Source organism: Adiantum capillus-veneris, chromosome 27 (genome assembly GCF_014529385.1).
Source record: "Adiantum capillus-veneris isolate H3 chromosome 27, ASM1452938v2, whole genome shotgun sequence".
Lineage (NCBI taxonomy): Eukaryota > Viridiplantae > Streptophyta > Polypodiopsida > Polypodiales > Pteridaceae > Adiantum > Adiantum capillus-veneris.
In genome coordinates, this window is record NC_140957.1 from 15,215,734 (window position 1) to 15,225,251 (window position 9,518).

General features: G+C 40.2%; 2 pseudogenes; one reads left to right on the forward strand and one right to left on the reverse strand.

The window, feature by feature from the left end:
* The first annotated feature begins 272 nt into the window (after window positions 1-272).
* On the forward strand, window positions 273-816 carry LOC147421549 (large ribosomal subunit protein eL33x pseudogene; annotated as a pseudogene).
* A 7,868-nt stretch (window positions 817-8,684) lies between these two features.
* Window positions 8,685-9,114, reverse strand: LOC147421550 (large ribosomal subunit protein eL33w pseudogene; annotated as a pseudogene).
* Between the last annotated feature and the right edge of the window lie 404 nt (window positions 9,115-9,518).

Sequence of the window (9,518 nt, forward strand, 5' to 3'; positions counted from 1 at the left end):
AAGGCGTAGGAGCCAGTAGCAGATCAGGTATTGCAGAGGCATTGCAGCAAATCTAGTAGCTTCCATAGCAAATCTAGTACCCTACGAAATTTTTCCTGAAAGGGTACAGCTGATGTAGCTTCAAACAACCTACTAGGAGGCATGGCTGAATGGTACCTTGTCAGAACTTTAGCAACAGAATGTGGAAGCCGACACTATGAAGAGTCCCTCGTGAAATGTACACTGAAGACCAGAAAGGCGGACAAGGTCAGGCTTCTAGATCAATTGTCGAACTTGACCTCTTCCCTCCCATCTGTGGTTTGCTCAAGCAGCGATCGCCCTCCGCAATGACGGAAAGGAAAGGAGAGCACGTCAGACTTTATGTGGGGGGGCTTATCCTGGGATACAAGAGGGGGAAATCTAATCAATATCCTAGTACTTCTCTTGTGAAAATTGAGGGTGTCAATACAACAGAAGAAGTGAATTGGTACCTTGGAAAGAGGATTGCATATGTCTACAAGGCTAAGACGAAGAAGAACGGGACATTGTACCGGTCAATTTGGGATAGAGTGACGAAGCCTCATGGAAATAGTGGTGTTGTACGAGAAAAATTCAGAAAAAATTTACCACCCAGCTCATTGGGTGGAAGGGTTGGAGTCTTTATGTATCCAAGCCGAATTTGAGGGGCCAAGGAAGTCTGGATGGAGAGAATGGCTCTCCAACAGGCTTCATGAAAAATCTTCTATTAGGCTTGCAACCTATTTTCTCACAGCTGCTATTCTAGAAGTGTTATGGTTGTTCTACCCTGGGGTATGATAACCAGTGAAAGACAATTGACTTTTGTATCCAAGCCGAATCTGAGGGGCCAAGGAAGCCTGGATGGAGAGAATGGCTCTCCAACAGGCTTCATGAAAACTCTTCTATTAGGCTTGCAGCCTATTTTCTCATAGCTACTATTCTAGAAGTGTTATGGTTGTTCTACCCTGGGGTATGATAACCAGTGAAAGAAAATTGATTTTTGTTAATGTTGCGGGATCTTAGTCATTTACGACCGGATTACCTCCAATGAGATTGTTCTTTTTTGTGAAACTAGCAAATGCTGGAACTCTTCTGGAAACTTCTGAATTGTGTCTGGTTATCCATCATTTAATGACGTCTATATAACTGGCGCTTTGGCTTTGTGTTTTACCTCGATACTGAAAAAGAGTTTGAAATCTACAACATTACATTCTGTTTCAAAAAGAGGGAGAGAGAGAGAGAGAGAGAGAGAGAGAGAGAGAGAGAGAGAGAGAGAGAGAGAGAGAGAGAGAGAGAGAGAGAGAGAGAGAGAGAGAGAGAGAGAGAGAGAGAGAGAGAGAGGAAAATAGTGGGTGTCACCTCGGGTGAAGTCTATGATTTCTCTCAAGCTGCAGAAGTGCCTGGTAGCCAGCATTCTCAAATGTGCAATGGCCCAATCCCAATGAGGTCAATGAGATTTCCATGGCCAATTCACTTTTAGTATGGCAGGACATCACCAAGATCATCAAAGATGCTTTTGTAATTTCAAAACTAATCAATGTTACTATAAGCCAAGGATGAAGTTTGGTTCCATCCAAGGTCTTGTGGCTGAGATGCATGCGTGTTCTACGTTGACTTCTTTGTGGAGAGTATCCACACGTCAAAGGCCAAAAAGGCACCCAAGAATACTTTTTCAAATCAATTTGAATCTCAAAAAGCCCAAAGAAAGGCTATTTGTTAGAGGAAGGGTGCAAGAAGGGAAGAGCTATTGGTGTTGAAGCTGCTCTAGTTATAGTCGCGTTTAGCAAGACCACAAAGATATCCAAGAACTAAGCGATATTTTTTAGGACTTGAATTTTGTAGGGATTTAACATTCATACTCACATGTGTCTATCATCAATGCAAATGACATTTGAGTCTTTGACTACGGGGAGGGGGAGAGGGAGGGGGGATAGAGAGAGAGAGAGAGAGAGAGAGAGAGAGAGAGAGAGAGAGAGAGAGAGAGAGAGAGAGAGAGAGAGAGAGGGCATGTTAGAGTTCAAACCTTTCTAATGGCGAAAGGGAGCCCACACCCCTTTAGTCTAGTAGTGAGCTCTTGTATCTACCCTTTATTAGTCTTTAAATTTTTCCTCTAGTGTTAAGGTCTAGCTTTAGAGTAGCTTCAATTTGGGAAAAAAAGTTATTCTTTGAAATAATTGAAGCATGCCTCTTGATCATGAGGGTATGCTATTAGTAGACTGCCATAAGAGCATGGTCACATGATGCATATTTTTCAATCACTTTTCAAATAATAACTATCCACCAATTATGAGATTCTCGGGCTTTGTAGTTGTGAGCATAATAGAACTATGCTGGGGGCCTCAAGCACCATGCCAAAATCAACATACTTACACTATTAGCCCCTTCCTTACTTTGATGAGGATGGTTGCAAGCAACTATTAGCACATATGGACCAAGCAAAGATGAGAAGGTAGTGGGAATTAGATGCTATCACCTATATCATGCACACAACTGACCTCCATGTGTAGGAAAATGTGATTTTAGTTACTATGCTTGAACATGACATGGAGCACTGCTTCCCTTTGTAATTAATGCTAGGCATTATCACCTTAGTTATCATTTATGAATCACTAGCATTAGGGCCAATTTGGATGAAAAAAGGGCTGTGTAAGGATCTAAAAAGGGGCATCCTAAAAAAGACCTTGAAGATCTTACCAAAACTATTCAACATGGGTACTCATTGGATAGAGCTCATCAAGTGCCACCCATGGACCATTTGAGCACTAAATTTGGATTTCATATGCAAAAGTTATGGCTAAAATAGTGCAAAATATTCCAAAAGCAAGTGAAGGAGATCTTGACACGTGTACAAAAGTGCCATACTTTTGGAAATGTGGCTCCTCCTTGACCCTTAGATCAAGAATAGGGAAACCCTAAACAACCCTTATTTCATCCAAATTGGCCCTAATGGTGATGTCACTTGACCATCACCTAAACAACCACCACCAAAAAAGACTTCCATAAACCCAACGAAAAATGAAGGTTTGTGCACAAGTTTTGTATGGGTGTTATGGAAGGACGCTCCACTGTGATGCATCACTATGTGCCATCTATGGACTTTGGAATTTCCCCTTGAGAGTCATACAACTCTCTCTTTACAAAAGTTTCGCTTTAAGTGCTCACAAGCTTGCTTCCTTAGCTTCTCTATAATAGACACTAGTACCTTCCATCCCTTTAGTCCTCTTCCTAGCCATGAGGTTATGTTGATGTTAGAATGTAGGATGTTTGAGATCAAGGTTATTCTTTGAAAGAGAATTTTGAGCCTATGGGAGACCATGTATATTTGCGTCCATTGACATTTTGGAAGCACAAGTGACGTTTGGAGGCTGTAAATATAGATGATGGAGAAGATGCATATGTGAAGTTGAAAATCGTAAAAATATACTTTTGACTATTCTTTCTTGCTTGATCATGAGTTGCATCAATTTTTCAACATAGATATGTTCAACGTGCTTTGCTAGATGTTGCTCGATTTTGTATTAGCTCGGAAACACTTGCTCGGAGTTTGGGATTCCTCGGTGCCAACATGAACGTAGAGGGTTTTTCTTACTACCATAGAGGACATCAAGCTATGTCCTTGGGACCATAGGGTTTCAATATTGAGCATAGAGGATTTCTTACTAGCATAGAGGGTACCTTGTGGCCCTAGGTCCATAGGGTGCAAACATAGAGCATAGAGGATTGATTACTATCATAGATGGTATCTTGTGGCCCTAGGTCCATAGGGTGCAAACATAGACCATAGAGGATTTGTTACTAGCACAGAGGCCACCCTATGGCCCGAGGGCCATAAAGTGACAACATATAGCATAAATGGTTTCTTACTAGCATAAGAGGCACACCTTGTGGCCCTCCATCCATAGGGTGCGAACATAAAGCATAGATGATTTCTTACTAGTGCTCAAAGAGGGCATCTTGTGGCCCTATGACAACCCATGACCTTAGGGCCATAGGGTGACACATAAATAAAGTACATATGGCTTTGAAGCCATAGATCTATTCATATGTTGAGACCTGCTAACAATCCTAACACTATGGCCTTGAGGCCATAAAGAGACATATTTTGGATTATCTTAAAGTCATAGAGATATCTACAAAGAGAACCATATGGCCTGAAGGCCATAAGAAACTTAGTCAAGGAAATCATTCAATGCAAGAATATAGTGCAATAGAAAATGAGACTTGTGTTCTAGAGCTTAAAGGCATAAATGTTTCTCTGAGTATACTTCTAGACGCCACCATCATGGACAAAGAACTAATGTAGCTAGATAAAGATTAGGAATCTCTAGACAATGAGGAGCATAAAAATAAATTTGTTGTAGATGTGCTATCAGTAGTAAATTTGTTTATTGCGATTAGTTTTTTCTAAGAGAGTGACAAAAAAGATTTATCAAAATGTAGATGTTCTCTAAAACTAGGTGTTCTTTAAACTTGCAGTCCTTCAACAAGATATTGCGGCTGACAACGTTTTACTCGAGATCGTTGGTATAGAGGATGCTCATGCCATTGACCCTATTGAGAAAGATTCTATCAATCTCCATGTCAACCAAAGAGTTTCTAAAGAAGATGACAAGAATCTACAAGTTTTCGAAGGTCCACCATTACAATGACTGGAGATAAATTTAAAGATTATTCCAATGTAAAAAAACAATGAAAGTTCCAGAACATGTACAAGGCAAGAAGAAGAATCCAATGAAAACATTCTAGTAGCCCAAGATTTCGGAATTGGCTTGCATGGCAATACAATGAAATTAGAAGGCAATGCAAGTTCCAAAACATGTGCAACGCCAGAAGGAGAACCAACACAAATATTTTAGCACCCAGGATTTGGAAATTGAAGTGCATGGTGAGTCGGACCTTCCATCCACCAGCAAACTAATGCTGACTATAATAGTGAGCTTGTGTGGATTGTTCCTGAGGAGACGCTGGCAAAAGTCGAAGAAAATGAAGAGCTTAAAGTTTGGTCATGAGCATATTGTTCTTCATCCAGGACGCATTGAGTTTTTAAAGGCTCTACTTAGCGATTTCAATGTAGGGATATGGTCAGCTGCTAATGGCATGCATGTTGTGGACATCATCAAGATTTTAGAAAATGAAGCTAAAGAAAAATTTCCATTCTTTATGATCTGGTGGCAAAGCCAATGTCAACCATGCGTAGAATCAAGGATCACTAGCTTAGATAATTCAGGAGTAGAAGCACTTTTCAAACCGTTGGCTATTGCATCATCAAAATGTGGGCTTGATGCAAGAAGATTTCTTCTTGTAGATGACCATTAAAGGGATGCGTGAATCCTGCATTGAATTGTATTTTTCCACCATCGTTTAATGTTGATGATGAGGAGGATACTATCCTCCTTGGGGAGATGCTAGCATATATCAAAGCTCTCAATCATGTTAATGACATTTGCACAGTTACAGGGTCTCATTTATATGGACAAGCACCCATAGCTCAAGGTCATGAGCTTTATAACTGTATACACAAGGTTGTTGCAGAGTGGGAGGAGAAAAATCTAAATGTTCTAGGAAAAACCTACTCCATGGACAGGCTACTAGAAGTTTCTCATCCTCTTCACCGATGAGAAATTTGCAACATCTAGCACTAGTGGAATGTCCACTCGAAGTGAAGACAAGAAACTTTTAGGACGTGATCGAGAAAAATTAAGGTTCTTAAAGAATATCAAATTGTTATAATCCTTGAAAGGTATAGAAGCAATTATGCTTGGGATACAAGGAGCGTGTGATCAAAGTACATGAAGCTAGGAATTATATAAAGCATCTTAAAATTCAGTATGATCTCAAACCTACATCAAGAAATGATGGAGCAATGTTTTGTAACATTTTTTCATTTACAAAGATCTTTATGTACTCAGAGACTTTGCTAGAGTGCTTAGGATTTCAAGATATATGAAGATGTAAATGATTAATAGTTTTTTAATTTATCTTTCAATAGTATAAGTAACTTTTGAGTTTCATGTTCCAAATGCTCTTTTTTTTAAAGGTTTTATAATTGTTTTCTTTGAAATTTGAGTTCATTGTGCCATCAAGGACAATCTACATGGTCATAAGGTCAAATATTGCTCTATGACCTTGGGGATTTACACTTTGTGGTCTCAACACCCTATGACTCTAAGGCCAGAGGAATCCCAAACTCCGAGCAAGTGTTTCCGAGATAATACAAAATCGAGCGACATCTAGCAAAGCACGTTGAACATATCTATGTTGTAAAATTGATGCAACTCGTGATCAAGAAAGAAAGAATATTCAAAAGTATATTTTTACGATTTTCAACTTCACATATGCATCTTCTCCATCATCTATATTTACAGCCTCCAAAGGTAACTTGTGCTTCCAAAATGTCAATGGACGCAAATATACATGGTCTCCCATAGGCTCAAAACTCTCTTTCAAAGAATAACCTTGATCTCAAACATCCTACATTCTAACATCAACATAACCTCATGGCTAGGAAGAGGACTAAAGGGATGGAAGGTACTAGTGTCTATTATAGAGAAGCTAAGGAAGCAAGCTTGTAAGCACTTAAAGCGAAACTTTTGTAAAGAGAGAGTTGTATGACTCTCAAGGGGAAATTCCAAAGTCCATAGATGGCACATAGTGATGCATCACAGTGGAGCGTCCTTCCATAACACCCATACAAAACTTGTGCACAAAACCTTCATTTTTCTTTGGGTTTATAGAAGTCTTTTTTGGCGGTGGTTGTTTAGGTGATGGTCAAGTGACATCACCTAGTTATTCATAAATGATAACTAACGTGATAATGCCTAGCATTAATTACAAAGGGAAGCAGTGCTCCATGTCATGTTCAAGCATGGTAACTAAAATCACATTTTCCTACACATGGAGGTCAGTTGTGTGCATAATATAGGTGATAGCATCTAATTCCCACTACCTTCTCATCTTTGCTTGGTCCATATGTGCTAATAGTTGCTTGCAACCATCCTCATCAAAGTAAGGAAGGGGCTAATAGTGTAAGTATGTTGATTTTGGCATGGTGCTTGAGGCCCCTAATATAGTTCTACTATGCTCACAACTACAAAGCCCGAGAATCTCATAATTGGTGGATAGTTATTATTTGAAAAATGATTGAAAAATATGCATCATGTGACCATGATCTTATGGCAGTCTACTAATAGCATACCCTCATGATCAAGAGGCATGCTTCAATTATTTCAAAGAATAACTTTTTTTCCCAAATTGACGCTACTCTAAAGCTAGACCTTAACACTAGAGGAAAAATTTAAAGACTAATAAAGGGTAGATACAAGAGCTCACTACTAGACTAAAGGGGTGTGGGCTCTCTTTCACCATTAGAAAGGTTTGAACTCTAACATGCCCTCTCTCTCTCTCTCTCTCTCTCTCTCTCTCTCTCTCTACTCTCCTCGTCGGATAGATCTTTAAGGTCTCTTGGGATAGTTTCCTACGATGTTAAAATCTTCTTCTTCTTCTTCTTCTTCTCTCTCTCTCTCTCTCTCTCTCTCTCTCTCTCTCTCTCTCTCTCTCTCTCTCTCTCTCTCTCTCTCTCTCTCTCTCTCTCTCCCTGTCTCCCTGTAGTCAAAGACTCAAATGTCATTTGCATTGATGATAGACACATGCGAGTATGAATGTAAAATCCCTACAAAATTCAAGTCCTAAAAAATATCGCTTAGTTCTTGGATATCTTTGTGGTCTTACTAAACGCTACTATAACTAGAGCAGCTTCAACACCAATACTGCACCCTTCCTCTAACAAATAGCCTTTCTTTGGGCTTTTTGAGATTCAAATTGATTTGAAAATGTATTCTTGGGTGCCTTTTTGGCCTTTGACATGTGGATACTCTCCACAAAGAAGTCAACGTAGAACACACATGCATCTCAGCCACAAGACCTTGGATGGAACCAAACTTCATCCATGGCTTATAGTAACATTGATTAGTTTTGAAATTACAAAACCATCTTTGATGATCTTGGTGATGTCCTACCATACTGAAAGTGAATTGGCCATGGAAATCTCATTGACCTCATTGGGATTGGGCCATTGCACATTTGAGAATGCTGGCTACCAGGCACTTCTGCAGCTTAAGAGAAACCATGGACTTCACTCGAGGTGACACCCACTATTCGCCTCTTTCTCTCTCTCTCTCTCTCTCTCTCTCTCTCTCTCTCTCTCTCTCTCTCTCTCTCTCTGAAACAGAATGTAATGTTGTAGATTTCAAACTCTTTTTCAATATCGAGGTAAAACACAAAGCCAAAGCGCCAGTTATATAGACGTCATTAAATGATGGATAACCAAACACAATTCAGAAGTTTCGCAGAACAGTTCCAACATTTGCTAGTTTCACAAAAAAGAACAAACTCATTGGAGGTAATCCGGTCGTAAATGACTAAGATCCCGCAACATTAACAAAACTCAATTTTCTTTCACTGGTTATCATACCCCAGGGTAGAACAACCATAACACTTCTAGAATAGCAACTGTGAGAAAATAGGTTGCAAGCCTAATAGAAGAGTTTTCATGAAGCCTGTTGGAGAGCCATTCTCTCCATCCAGGCTTCCTTGGCCCCTCAGATTCGGCTTGGATACAAAAGTCAATTGTCTTTCACTGGTTATCATACCCCAGGGTAGAACAACCATAACACTTCTAGATAGCAGCTGTGAGAAAATAGGCCGCAAGCCTAATAGAAGATTTTTCATGAAGCCTGTTGGAGAGCCATTCTCTCCATCCAGACTTCCTTGGCCCCTCAAATTCGGCTTGGATACATAAAGACGCCAACCCTTCCACCCAATGAGCTGGGTGGTAAATTTTTTCTGAATTTTGCTCGTACAAAACCACTATTTCCATGAGGCTTCGTCACTCTACCCCAAATTGACCGGTATAATGTCCCGTTCTTCTTTGTCTTAGACTTGGAGACATATGCAATCCTCTTTCCAAGGTACCAATTCACTTCTTCTGTTGTATTGACACCCTCAATTTGCACAAGAGAAGTACTAGGATATTGATTAGATTTCCCCCTCTTGCATCCCAGGATAAGCCCCAGCACATAAAGTCTGACGCGCTCTCCTTTCCTTTCCGTCATTGCGGAGGGCGATTACTGCTTGAGCAAACCACAGATGGGAGGGAAGAGGTCAAGTTCGACAATTGCTCCAGAAGCCTGACCTTGTCTGCCTTTCTGGTCTTCAGTGAACATTTCACAAGGGACTCTTGATAGTGTCCGCCTTCCACGTTCTGTTGCTAAAGTTCTGACGAGGTACCATTCAACCATGCCTCCTAGTAGGTTGTTTAAAGTAACATCAGCTGTACCCTTTCAGGAAAAATCTCGTAGGGTACTAGATTTGCTATGGAAGCTACTAGATTTTTTGCAATGCCTCTGCAATACCTGATCTACTGCTGGCTCCTACGCCTTTTTTGGTGACATCCCTGGCATTTCAAGTTATGCCGATCCTTCAGGATCAGCCTACTACTTCAAAAGAATAGGCTCTGCTGCAAT